A 14,727-nucleotide genomic window follows, 5' to 3' on the forward strand; every position below is an offset into this window, starting at 1 on the left:
AACCAGAAAAATGTAAAACACCTCTAAAAGTGGAGAATTAAGCTAAATTATATTCACAAATAAATGTTAAAAGTGGCCCCAGCTTGTTTATTTAATATCAATTTCTAACTATTTGTGAATTCTTGGGATTTAAAGTGTTAGGCTATTTACTGCTAGTTAATACTATCACTGTTTATATATTATATACATTATACTGAATTATATATTATTCTAAACAGTAAATTGTAAATTAAATATAGTTTATGAGAGCGTTATCTCAGTTACCAATTCGTGTGATTTAATTACGTTTGTTGAAATAGTGACGCCATTTTTGTTTATTTATACAGGGTGTTCATTTTAAGACGGCTCAAATGCATTTCATGCTTAAAACGGTTGATCTGAGCGAAAAATGGTAGAGGAAAAATTTGTGGCCCGTCACCTCTAGTTTCAGAATATGTGACTTGATTTTAGATTCCTGCCCGCATACGCGGCTGACGCGCGACCAAAAGTGAAAGTTAGCAGTTGACCCCCATTTTCATATACATAGTTCTAAAGAGTAAAAAAAGTTGTGAAAGAAACCGGAAACCGCAAGTTGATATCTTCAAAATTAAAGGTGCTAGGCCATTTCAAAACCGGGTATTTTCTAATCATATTTCAATTTTTTTACTTGTTATCAAAGAGAAAGAAGAGCACGCGATAGGTCATTTTTATGTATTTTTTCATCCCCTTTCTACTAAAAATATTGCCAAGGCAGTAAAGCCAGTATTTTTCTTAATATCGGGAAATATGTCGTTTTCCGAGTGATTTTTCTAAGAAAAATCAAATCTTAAGAGCTTTAGATGTTCTCAGGTATACCCAAAATGGCTAAAAAATAGTTTTACATCTGTTAAAAACAAGAAGGTTTAAAAATTATTTGGTAATTTTGGGAGAGTTGCATTTAATTACCAAAAATATTGGAAACCTCCTGCCACACATTTAAGTGATCAATATCTTTCATGTAAAGGATCAAACTCATTCCTTAATTTATCAAATAATGCAGTTTACTCAACTTTTGAAGCATGTACTGTGCTTTCAAAGGTGCCTCCTCAGATACAGAGAGCAGTTGATAACCTCCTGGCTAACCTGGCTTGCGAGCCAGAGGAGGCACTTAAATATGTGGCGGAAGGTTTCCACTTTTTTTGGTAATTAAACGCAACTCTCCCAAAATTAACAAATAATTATTAAACCTTCTGTTTGTAACAGATGTAAAATTAATTTTTAGCCATTTTGTATATGCTTGAGAACATCTAAAGCTCTTAACATTTGATTTTTCTTAGAAAAATCACTCGGAAAACGACTTATTTCCCGATATTAAGAAAAAATACTAGCTTTATTGCCTTGGCAATATTTTTAGTAGAAAGGGGATGAAAAACTACATAAAAATGACCTATCGCGAGCTCTTTTTTTTCTTTGATAATAAGTTAAAAAATTGAAATACGATTAGAAAATACCAGGTTTTGAAATGGCCTAGCACCTTTAATTTTGAAGATATCAAATTTGGGTTTCCGGTTTCTTTCATAACTTTTTATACTCTTTAAAACTGTGTATATGAAAATGGGGGTCAACTGCGAACCCTCACTTTTGGACGCGCGACAGCCGTGTATGCGGGCCGGAATCTAAAATCAAGTTACATATTCTGAAACTAGAGGTGACGGGCAACAAATTTTTCCTCTACCATTTTTCGCTCAGATCAACCGTTTAACCATGAAATGCATTTGAGCCGTCTTAAAATGTACACCCTGTATATTTTGTTTCTTTTAGACGTGATTCTTAACCTTTTTTTGCCCATGATTCCTTTGGTGTCTCGTAGTTCTTTGAAGTGCTCTCCTTTATGGTTAAAAAATTAAATTAAAATTTTTTAATCTAAAAAAAAAGACAATAAGCTTTTTGTATAACTTTTTAGAAAGAAAGAAATGGGTGGCTCAAGGTTATCACGGCAGGGAAATATTATTAGATTTTCTGTTCTTAGAAGCTCCTTACAGATCACTGGCCAGTGATGGGACATTGATGTCTTTAACAAGAGAACAATATACGAAGACCAGGAATGCATTGAATATAGGCTAAGGGTGACAATAATCTCAGATGTTGAACAAAACAAAATATTTTGAACGAAATGATAACAAACTTTATGTGGTGAAATAAATGTGGTAAATTTATACCTTTTACAGCGCACCATAACTATTTGCCTCCACATACTTTTTTTTTCTCTTAAAATCATTTTGTATTGGAGTAGCCATTTTAAATACTTCCTTTTTTTTGTTTTATTGCATTTAAACTTTAAAAGAGATATTTCTGCTGCCAAAGTTTAGAGGAAAATCAACAGAGAGCACTGTTTACATTACTACAATGTACACATTAGAATATCGCCAAAAATGGGATTGCCAAACCTTTTTCTATTATAACTTTCAAATTTTAAAGCAGAAATTGTCCTCAAAAGTGTATATTTGCCTTGCGCAAGAAGTGGGAGGCCACCATGAAATGAAAATACTTCTCTCGCATCAACCTTGACATGGATTAGGACTAGAGTATTATTATTATTATTTTATCATAGATACAAATCTTGCAAATATAAGTTTAATAAATTCTTTGTAGCCCACCACATACGAGGGTCGTTTGAAAAGTCCGTGCAAAAATAAAAACTACTTAATTTTTTGGGGTAAACCTTTTTTATTTTTCAACATAGTCTCCTTTTAGGCTTATACACTTCGTCCAACGCTGCTCTAGTTTGTTGATCCCTTCCGAATAATAGGATTTGTCCAAGTCTGAAAAATAGCCATTCGTTTCTGCAATCACCTCCTCGTTTGAATAAAATCTTTTTCCCGCCAGCCATTTCTTCATATTGGGGAACAAATAGTAGTCCGAGGAAGCCAAGTCTGGAGAATAGGGGGATGTGAAACGAGTTGGAACCCTATTTCCATTAATTTTGCGACCACAACTGCTGAGGTGTGAGCTGGTGCGTTGTCGTGATGGAAAAAGACTTTTTTGTGGGCCAATCGTGGGCGTTTTTCTTGCAGCTCGGTTTTCAAACGGTCCAATAACGATGAATAATATGCACCTGTAATAGTTTAACCCTTTTCCAGATAGTCGATGAGGATTATTCCTTGCGAATCCCAAAAGACAGTCGCCATAATCTTTCCGGCCGAAGGAACGGTCTTCGCCTTTTTTGGCGCAGATTCCCCCTTGGTAACCCATTGTTTAGATTGTTCTTTGGTCTCAGGAGTGTAGTGATGTATCCATATTTCATCCACAGTGACGAAACGACGCTTAAAGTCCTGCAGATTCTTCTGGAACAGCTGCAAACCGTCCTTGCAACACTTCACACGATTTCGTTTTTAGTCAAGCGTGAGCAATCGCGGCACCCATCTTGCGGATAGCTTTGTCATGTCCAAATGTTGATGCAAAATATTATGTACCCGTTCATTCGAGATGCCCACAGCACTAGCAATCTCACGCACCTTCACTCTTCTGTCATCCATCACTCCATATCATGGATTTTATCAATGATTTCTGTAGTAGTAACCTCAACAGGGCGTCCAGAACGTTCAGCGTCACTTGTGCCCATATGGCCACTCCGAAAATTTTGAAACCACTTATAAACTGTTCTAATCGTAGGTGCAGAGTCACCATAATGTTTATCAAGCTTCTCTTTAGTCTCCTGAGGCGTTTTGCCTTTCATAAAGTAGTGTTTAATCAACACACGAAATTCTTTTTCGTCCATTTTTTGAAAATCACTCGACTTCCTCGATTCAAACGAATGCCAAACACAAAGAAATAGACCGATCTGGCTGAAACTTGGTGTGTGTTCTTCCAAGAGATGCTACTAACTAAACATAACCTCGATACGCGCCAGTGGTGCTATCTCTCTGACTTTGCACGGACTTTTCAAACGACCCTCGTACCTTTTACAAATTCATTTACTTTAAATAAGTTACTTTTAAAAACTCCTTTAAATTTTTTTTTATTAATGTTTTTAATTAATAAACATAAACTTTTATGTTTAACAGACTGATGCGTGCTCCAGCCGATTATCTCAAATTTTTGGATATGTGAAAAAGCATGTGGTAGCTTTATAGCTAAATTATAAATTGATTGGGCAGAAATTGACATAGACTTCCCACTATCGTGTCATTTCATTGAAATGTACAGCTTTACAAGCTACGAGTGGACAAAGTGAATCTTGCAATTGAAGTGAAGTTGTAGGTTGCAAGTGTGGTTACAAGTAGGTTACAGGGGAATTATGGTGACTGTGGCCTTCACACTAGATTTTGTTTACATAGAAGTATTTACTGCACATAAATTCAAAAGAAAAACAAAAAAGTAAAGATAATTTTATGTTATAGTTCGATTTTCAACTTAAGTTTCTAGTAGTTTGGAACTTTTCAGAAATATTCGTTTGTTTTATTCAGGATGCTTGAAACTTAATAGCCATTTTTATAACTTATTTTTTTTTTATGGCTCCCCTCATTATTAGTATTGTTCCTGTTTTTACTTTGTGAGGTCTCGCTCTCAGAACAAGATGGCCACCAAGAGGACTGTACAGCCACCCCAATTTAGAACTGCTCTACCAGAACACTCAACTTAATCAAAACTTATTCAATTAATTCAAGTAACTTTAAAAATAATATTTAAATTTTTTTTCTGTAACCTTTTTTTTTTATTATATTCAATTTTACAATTGCCTTCTAGATTACTAAATTATCGTTCAATTTATTTTTACAGCTTCGTTATTATAGAAATGAAATTAAAACTATCGTCAACAATCCTAAACTATTTGAGTTTCACCGTGTGTATATTTATTAAATATGAATTGAAATGATTCTACAGTAGTACTGGGTTCGATTCCCGGTCTAGGCCTTGGATTTTATTTTATGGTTCTTACAAAACATTTATAGTAAATAATGTTTGCTAGTACAACTTTATTTGGTAGTTAAACATAATGCCGGACTAAAAAAATACATTTAAAAAAAGCTGCATTATACAGGGTGTTCATTTTAAGAAGGCTCAAATGCGTTTCATGCTTAAACGATTGATTTGAGCAAAAAATGGTATGATAGAGGAAAAATTTGTTGCCCGTCACCTCTAGTTTCAGAATATGTGAATTGATTTTAGATTCCTGCCCGCATACGCGGCTGACGCGCGACCAAAAGTAAGGGTTCGCAGTTGACCCCCATTTTTATATACACCGTTTTAAAGAGTAAAAAAAGTTGTGAAAGCAACTTTTTATGTATTTTTTCGTCCCCTTTCTACTAAAAATATTGCCAAGGCAGTAAAGCTAGTATTTTTCTTAATATCGGGGAAATAAGTGGTTTTCCGAGTGATTTTTCTAAGAAAAATCAAGTGTTAAGAGCTTTAGATGTTCTTAAGCATACACAAAATGGCCTAAAAAATAATTTTACATCTGTTACAAACAAGAAGGTTTAATGATTATTTGGTAATTTTGGGAGAGTTGCGTTTAATCACCAAAAAATAAAATTGGAAACCTCCTGCCACATATTTAAGTGATCAATATCTTTCATTTAAAGGATCAAACTCATTCCTTAATTGATCAAATAATGCACTTTACTCAACTTGTGAAGCATGTACTGTGCCTTCAAAGGTGCCTCCTCTGGCTCGCAAGCCAGGTTATCCAGGAGGTTATCAACTGCTCTCTGTATCTGAGGAGGCACTTTTGAAACCACAGTACATGCTGCACAAGCTGCATATTAAGAAAAATACTAGCTTTACTGCCTTGGCAATATTTTCAGTAGAAAGAGGATGAAAAAATACATAAAAATGACCTATCGCGTGCTCTTCTTTCTCTTTGATAACAAGTTAAAAAATTGAAATATGATTAAAAATACCAGATTTTGAAATGGCCTAGCACCTTTAATTTTAAAGATATACGGTTTCCGGTTTCTTTCAAAACTTTTTATACTCTTTAAAACTGTGTATATGAAAATGGGGGTCAACTGCGAACCCCCACTTTTGGTCGCGCGTCAGCTGCGTATGCTGGCTGGAATCTAAAATCAAGTCACATATTCTGAAACTAGAGGTGACGGGCAACAAATTTTTCCTCTACCATTTTTTGCTCAGATTAACCGTTTAAGCATGAAACGCATTTGAACCGTCTTAAAATGAACAACCTGTATATTTGGCAGCACACAGGATGTGTTGTAATGAAAACAATTTATTGGCCGTCATTAAGTAGTAGTGTTCGTTCCTTCCTCTGGCCTAAAACTGATTTCTAAGAGATCGTTTTAAGGTTGATAGAAGCTCACAATATTTATTGTGAAGTGCTGCAAGAAAAGATGGTAGATATATTTTTATTTTTTATTTATTTAATTATTTTTGAAGAGATTAAGCGAAATAATAAATTAAAACCGTGGTCCTGTAATAGTTAAGACTCGGCAATAGTCGCGATTGCATTCGCTTGCTAACGTTGGATTAGATTAGCAAGCGGATTATTTGCTAGTTTAATGTATGTCAATATTGCAACTAAATACACATTATACATAATAGAATATACATTAATTTGGTATGCACAGCTGAACAATGCACATGTTACTTTAGCTATTATACAGAAATTTATAGTGCTGCATTACTTTGGATTACATTTTGGATTAATACTCTTAAAAATTTACCCAATGTATCTTACTCACGGATGTGGTCGTGCGGATTTTTTTAAAAAATTTATTTTGAATTTTGAATATTTCCGTTTTGATATATTGAGAGTCAGTTAAAGTATTTGTTTCACGTATGATATTTAAGAAAGTGGCTAGACAATGCAGCCAACTTGAAGTGGCAATTCGCTGAATAGATATGGAACATTCTATTACGTAAAGTGGTACTTCGGCACTATCAATTTCCATCAAAATTTAATGTCAGTCTCACATTTGATTCTTCTTAATATTATAAAAAGTGGTAAGCCAATACAATAAGTAGTGTTAGCACTTTAGAGGATAACCTAGACATTGCTCATTCCATCTTTATCATTTAAAATGAAAGTTTTAGAACTACAAATGTACAAATTTTTCGTAAAAGGCTTTTAATTATTTTATTTATTTTTCAGTTTGATATACTTGTCGGCGATGTAAAATTACACATTTTTTAAATGGGTTAAAAATTCTGAAATCCTAAAACAAAGAGAAAATCTATGTTTAAAAAATTCAGAGAATTCGGTGCAGATTTAAAAGGGTTTTTAGATTATACTGTTCTTTGTTTTTAGATTATATCTCTTATCTAATATTCTAGAGTCTAACAGTCTAGGCCAGGGATGGCGAACCTTTTTGAGACGTGGGTCAAATTTTGTTCAAAGATTTTAAGCTGAATATTTTCAAAACTAAACATCTTTAAAATTCAGTTGGCTTAACGGGTAAAACGGGACGAAACAAGTGCTATGGAAGCCTCTTTTTTACAAACATAACTGAACAAAACCTTACAAAAATGTGTTTTATCTGAAGAAAAATCTAAATATGGTTATTTGTTTTGGGTTGTCGAGTTTTTTAACAAACAAAATATGAGTAAAATTATACATTTTATTTGATATTTTTGTAAACACTTTTGCCTTTATTTCAAATACTACAAAAGCATTTTTGTCGTCATTTGCATTTTAGAACTGTAATGATCAAACTAAAGGTTATTGATAGCATTTAAATTGCTTTTGTGACAATGCGTGATTGAAAAAAAAATAAAGATAGAATATAAATTATCCACACAATTAGAAAATCTAAATCAACCCGCGTAAACAAACAAATGGTTGCCTAGCAATTGTGGGTCAGTGAAAAAGCTTGCGCGGGTCATAGGTTCGCCATCACTGATACAGGCAATATCTTCGAATTTAATGCTAAGCGCAAATGACCTAAATAAATATTGAAGATCTTTATTATAAACATACTTGACCCACAAAATGTTGTTGGATTTATGTAAAAGAAAAAGAACGACCGGCAAGTTTAAAAAAGAAAACTTTTTAAACAAAACAAAAACAAAAAAGTGATTATTATAAATTTTAAGTGATTATTATAAATTTTAAGTGATTATTATAAATTTTAAGTGATTATTGTAAATTTTAAGTGGTTATTATAAATTTTAAGTGATTATTATAAATTTTAAGTGATTATTATAAATTTTAAGTGATTATTATAAAATAAAACTAATAAAGTAATAAAAATAATAAAAAAGTAATTCTCAGTAAGAATTTATGGAACAAATAGAAAATAAAAGTTAGGAAACATTTGTAGAAGCCAGCAGCTATTTCAAAACTTCGGCCGATTATTTAATACTAGCATCAGTGGATGGCATGTAAAGTTACGCGGCAAAGAGTAAAGTTTTATAATAGTATTCAGAGTTGCAATTTACATTTTCTTTAACCTAATATATGTTCTTAATTTTATTTCTCAAAAATCAAGCAATAATAATATAATCTTAAATTTAAGATTTTAAGAATATGTATAAAAAATAATCTATTGAAGAAAAATTAAAAAAAAAAAATCTAGAATTACTTAAAAATCAAGAAAATTATTTGGACAAATCATTTAATACGGCAAAATTATATTAATTAATATTATAATATTAATAAAGAATTAACTTACTTATTGAAATTGTATTAAAAGTAATCTCCTCGACAAAAATTTAAATAAAAAATATAAAAAAGCACTAAGCCGGGTAACACAGCACTTTCAAAATAAATAATTACACACTCATAATATTTTTTTTAAAATTAAACAAAACTGTGCTAAAATATTTATAAACGAATTGGCCGTGATAATCTTTTAATTTCCTTTTAACACGATTAATACAAAAAATTAAACTAAAACTAAAGAAAGAAATAGTTTTGGACTGCGATGGAAACTAAAAGAACGATGCCTAACAGCGGTGCTGTTGTAACCACCGTCCGTAAAGTAACGTAACTCGGCTGGTGGGAGAGATTAGGTAAAAAAAAAAGTATTCTACGTCGAGTGTACTTTTGGAGGGGGAGTTGGTCCACTATAGTTAAGTCTTGCAAAAGAACCAGATTCTCAGGTCTTCTACTTTTTAGTTTATCTTCTATTTGAAATTAAATAACATCGCTGGAATCCTCTCATCGAAGAAGATTAATTATTAAAAACCAATTTATGCTAATTTAGGAATGTAGGATTCGTTTTAACTTTGTAACAATTTACAGCCTACCAATCTACGTAAATGTTTTCTGAAGTCATGAGAGTTGAGCGAATTGCTAGCCAGTCTGTGGCATACTTACAATGCCGCTAAACCTCAGACGTACGAGGGTCGTTTGAAAAGTACGTGCAAAAATAAAAACTACTTAATTTTTTGGGGTAAACCTTTTTTATTTTTCAACATTGTCTCCTTTTAGGCTTATACACTTCGTCCAACGCTGCTCTAGTTTGTTGATCCCTTCCGAATAATAGGATTTGTCCAAGTCTGAAAAATAGCCATTCGTTTCTGCAATCACCTCCTCGTTTGAATAAAATCTTTTTCCCGCCAGCCATTTCTTCATATTGGGGAACAAATAGTAGTCCGAGGGAGCCAAGTCTGGAGAATAGGGGGGATGTGAAACGAGTTGGAACCCTATTTCCATTAATTTTGCGACCACAACTGCTGAGGTGTGAGCTGGTGCGTTGTCGTGATGGAAAAGGACTTTTTTGTGGGCCAATCGTGGGCGTTTTTCTTGCAGCTCGGTTTTCAAACGGTCCAATAACGATGAATAATATGCACCTGTAATAGTTTTACCCTTTTCCAGATAGTCGATGAGGATTATTCCTTGCGAATCCCAAAAGACAGTCGCCATAATCTTTCCGGCCGAAGGAACGGTATTCGCCATTTTTGGCGCAGATTCCCCTTTGGTAACCCATTGTTTAGATTGTTCTTTGGTCTCAGGAGTGTAGTGATGTATCCATGTTTCATCCACAGTGACGAAACGACGCTTAAAGTCCTGCGGATTCTTCTGGAACAGCTGCAAACCGTCCTTGCAACACTTCACACGATTTCGTTTTTGGTCAAGCGTGAGCAATCGCGGCACCCATCTTGCGGATAGCTTTGTCATGTCCAAATGTTGATGCAAAATATTATGTACCCGTTCATTCGAGATGCCCACAGCACTAGCAATCTCACGCATCTTCACTCTTCTGTCATCCATCACCATATCATGGATTTTATCAATGATTTCTGGAGTAGTAACCTGAACAGGGCGTCCAGAACGTTCAGCGTCACTTGTGCCCATATGCCCACTCCGAAAATTTTGAAACCACTTATAAACTGATCTAATCGAAGGTGCAGAGTCGCCATAATGTTTATCAAGCTTCTCTTTAGTCTCCTGAGGCGTTTTGCCTTTCATAAAGTAGTGTTTAATCAACACACGAAATTCTTTTTCGTCCATTTTTTGAAAATCACTCGACTTCCTCGATTCAAACGAATGCCAAACACAAAGAAATAGACCGATCTGGCTGAAACTTGGTGTGTGTTCTTCCAAGAGATGCTACTAACTAAACATAATCTCGATACGCGCCAGTAGTGCTATCTCACTGACTTTGCACGGACTTTTCAAACGACCCTCGTATCATCTCAGATTTTGAGAAATCTTGAAATGACCTATATATTTTTTTGCTTCATTATCTTTAGCTCTGCTACAAACCCAATTACCAATCAACATAAGGCCTAAAAATAAAATTAATACAAGGCTTAATTAATAAAGATAATAATATACAGGGTGTACACGGAGGACTGGTCGAAACTTCGGGAGGTGATTCTGGGCATCATTTGCAACAAAACAATTCTATATAAACTATGGCCTCGATTCTGCTCCGTTTAATACGAGGTGTGGCTATTAAATAACGAGACTATTGCTATAAAACATTTTATTTTAAATTTATACATATTTAGTTATTATCACCTTCAATATACACCCCTCCCCTAACCCTACAACGCTCCATGCGAATTTACCATTGTTCGAAACAGTGCTGGAAGTCTTTTTCTGTGAGCTCCTGCATGACGCGTGCCGCTTTTTCTTTCACAGCTTCTTCAACGGACTGAAATCCTGTTCCTTTTAATGCAGATTTGACTTTAGGGAACAGATGAGGGCCAGCTCAGGCGAATAAGGCGGATGACCTAAAACTGGGATGTTTGTACTTCTTGGCTAGTAACGTCTTGACAAGACAATGCAGTGTGAACCGGCGCATTATTTTCATGGAGAAGCCATGACTTGTACTTCCACAAATCGGGTCGTTTTTTTCCTTACTCTTTCACGGAGTTGAGCAAGCACCTCATGGTAGTAATGTTGATTAATTATAATCGATATTTTCATCCGTTTTGGACGTGGAAGGGCGACCACGGCGGTCAGCATCTCCGTCGTCTTCTCGGCCATCTTGGAAACGCTTGAACCACTCGAAAACTCGCGCACGTGATTAACATTCATCGCCATAAACTTCTTTTAATAAAAGATAAGTTTCAGTAGCGGTTTCACCAAGTTTCATGTGAAATTTCATGACAATACGTTGCTCTCTATGTCTAGTATCATGTTTTCGGCAAAACGAAACTAACACCTCATACACAAAACGACGGTTCCGGTCAGACAGATGTCTCTACAAACTCGTGAGACGCTGCAATCGAAAGAGAAGGCTTTACGCTGCACAGCTGTGCGGCCGTTAGGATTTGGCTCATGCATAGTTCTTCTGTAGCAGCATCAGTCTCGTTATTTAATAGCTACACCTCGTAGATATTTCTAATTTTATGTTTTTTCAAGGTATTACTACTTTTTAACAAACAGTTGTCTATGTTATATTTCACAAACTATTAAAGCTACAGCAATTTCAATAAGCTCATTAGAAAGAAGGTTAAATTTCCTTTTAAATAAGCTAATTTATATTCCAAAATAATAATATCAAGTATTTTACTTTGTGGCCCAAACATAAGGAATAGCAAGTTTCTAATTATTTCTTAAGACTTTGACTTCATTTTTCTCAAAAATATTATATAAGTTTAAAACGTCCACTCCTCATGAAAAACATCTATACATACAATCACCTTTCGAAAGATATACCATGAATAATGGTTATTTTTAAAATTAATGCAGAAATTTCTTATTATTTTTTTTTTTTTTTTTTTTTTTTTTGGCGCATCAACAGCTGAGGTTATTAGCGCCCGGAGCTTTTTCCAGTGCACTGCCGGCCTTATTAATTGCCTTATTAATTGCAAAAAATTTGCGTTGATTGTAACTAAATAAATGATTAAAAAAAAAAAATTGCAAAAAATAGGGGTAAAACAGCGTCGGCATTATGAAAGGAATTCACCTACCATAAGAATATAATTGATCAGAAAAACCAAATCCAGTACCATTTTTTGCAAACGTGTAATTTAATAATTAATCTATTTAAGAACTATATTCAAAAATATAAAATTATCATTATAAAGTTGAAAATGGTATGAGATTAAATGAGGGTTAGGTACCAATTTTGAAAGAAAGGATTTTCGTTTAACGAGTTTAGAACTGTGTTATTCTTTAATTAATTAGAAAAATATGCCAAATAATGTGAATAAAACACAGATTTTCTTGAACCACAAAATAAACTTTTGGAATTTACAGGTTATGAAGAGCTATTTAATAAGCCGAGAACTTACTTATAGCTCTAATCTAGTGCAGCATGTACTTTGTGTCTTCAAAGGTGCCTTCTCTGGCTCGCAAGCCCATAGTCCGCATTCTCAAATGGCCTCGCTGTATCTGATCTGATGGAATGGTTCTGCAGACCTTCAGATCATTCTTCCCCTCATCTGATCTCGTGCCAGGGACTCCCAATTTGACATCGCTAGATGTTTTCTTATGGAGAGAATTAAAAAAAATAAGCGTTTATGCGCGCCCATGACATCGCTAATAACGTTTTAGGAAAGCGGAGATCCGGAAAAACTCAATAAATAAACTATATGCTTTTTTTTTTTGGTCTAGTTTTCGAAATTTCCACCCCCGATGCTCTATCTTTATTTTTGACCGAGTTACGGGCCTAAAACTGATCAGGGTTTTATAAGGACCACTAGTTTTGACAATGATTATGATTACTACATAAAAAGTTGTGAAAAATGACGTTGACCCCGTTTCGATATCCCTAATATTAGTCGAAATATTTAAGATCAAAGTTACAATTTTATCTATTCGTGATCGGTTTTCAGTATTAATATTCCACCAAAGATACACGTTTTTTGGAGATGGGAATATAAAAGTTATGTTTTAAACACCAATTCTTTTAATTTTCTAATCTAAATAGTTTAATAATACAGTTATTTAAGCCAAAAATTCTAATTTTATAATATTTCAATGAAATATATCTTTGGGATCGTGCGGTATCCAAAAGAATGTCTATTTGACTGCTTCCCAAAATTTTTTCTTTCAAGTCTTCACTAATTAGTGGGTATTAGCAGATTGGCGGCATAAACCTTGCCATCTTAGGATTTTCCAATTTAAATTCCACGATAGAACTGGAATATCGTAATTAATCCAATATTATGGATTCCCCAATATATGCCTCTTACGCCATCCCTCTAGAATAACCTCAAGATCTCATACCTTACTAAAGGATCAAAATTTAAACATAGAAAATTCTATGACACTCATTCTTTCTGTACCAATATTCTTGTTCAAAACCTTGCCTTCTAGATCGTCCAACAAATCGAATTGAAACAGCTCTTAGAGCCTCCTCTAATGTCCGAAACATAATGTGAACAAACACACTGGTTGTGGTGAGTATTTAGGAATGAATTTAACTCCGAGTCTTGCACTGAATGTTCATTTAAAGGAAAAACTTGCTCTCTCTAAATTTAGCATTAATAGCTCATGGTCTGAAGTTGTTTGTAATAATAAAATTAGTTTAGATAATAAATATGAAATTTTTAATGCCACCACTAGATCAGTAATGTGTTATGCCTGTCAGGTTTGGGGATTCCAAGCCTTTGATGAAGTAGAAAAGCTTCAAAGGTATTTTCTAAAAAGATTGTTTGGACTTCCAGGAAATGTGCCGAATTATGCCTTGTATTTAGAGACGGGATTATCCCCATTGTATTTGTTTACATTGAAGCTGCACATTAATTATATCATTAGAGTGCTCGAACTACCACCTGACAGACTACCATTGATGATGGCAAAAGAAATAATTAGCAGGAAAATTTATTGGTTTAAAGAATGGATACATATATCAAATAAACACAACTGGTCAATCAATTTAGAAAATTTAACAAGTAGTAATGTCCGAGAAAATTTAAATTTTATCCTTAACCAAATTGAATATGAATTTAAACAGCAATTTTTAATTAGAGCTCAATCCGCTATCTACCATACATTGTACTCCCAACTCACTTATAATTTAAACAATAGTTATTTAAAGTTAAATAATTTTGAACATATCAAATTTTGCGTTAAAATTAGAACTGAGTCATTGCCATTAAATTATAAGCCCTGGTTAAAAGACAGAAATTTTGTTTGTTCCTTGTGCAATCTAAATGCTGTTGAAGACACGTTTCATTTTCTAGCAGTGTGTCCAATTTTAACAGAATTCAGATTAACCTGTTTTAACAGGAGCCAATTGGACAATTAACAATGTTTATTTTATTTAAATGGCGGAGACTGGATGGGTTTGGTTAAGTTCGTTGCTGCGGCGTCCTCCTACAGAGATTTTTTAGTTAAAGAATTTAATTTTTAGTTAGAAGGGAATATTATTATTAGTGTCACGAGTATATCTTTTTGTTCATAGTATT

At 33.8% G+C, this 14,727-nt stretch overlaps 1 protein-coding gene across 4 annotated transcripts in view; it reads right to left on the reverse strand.

Annotated features, from left to right (window-relative positions):
- Positions 1-8,911, reverse strand: part of LOC141461194 (epidermal retinol dehydrogenase 2-like) — a 199,279-nt gene extending 190,368 nt beyond the window's left edge. For 2 of the 4 annotated variants that reach the window (XM_074141995.1, XM_074141992.1), the window contains exon 1: positions 8,586-8,910. The gene's annotated coding sequence lies outside the window, so the exon portion shown is untranslated. Of the gene's footprint in view, positions 1-8,585 lie in introns of all 4 variants that reach the window. The other 2 variants (XM_074141993.1, XM_074141994.1) reach the window with 2 other exon arrangements.
- Between the last annotated feature and the right edge of the window lie 5,816 nt (positions 8,912-14,727).

Source organism: Rhodnius prolixus, unplaced genomic scaffold (assembly GCF_049639745.1).
Source record: "Rhodnius prolixus isolate KJV_2025 unplaced genomic scaffold, Rpr scaffold_6, whole genome shotgun sequence".
NCBI lineage: Eukaryota > Metazoa > Arthropoda > Insecta > Hemiptera > Reduviidae > Rhodnius > Rhodnius prolixus.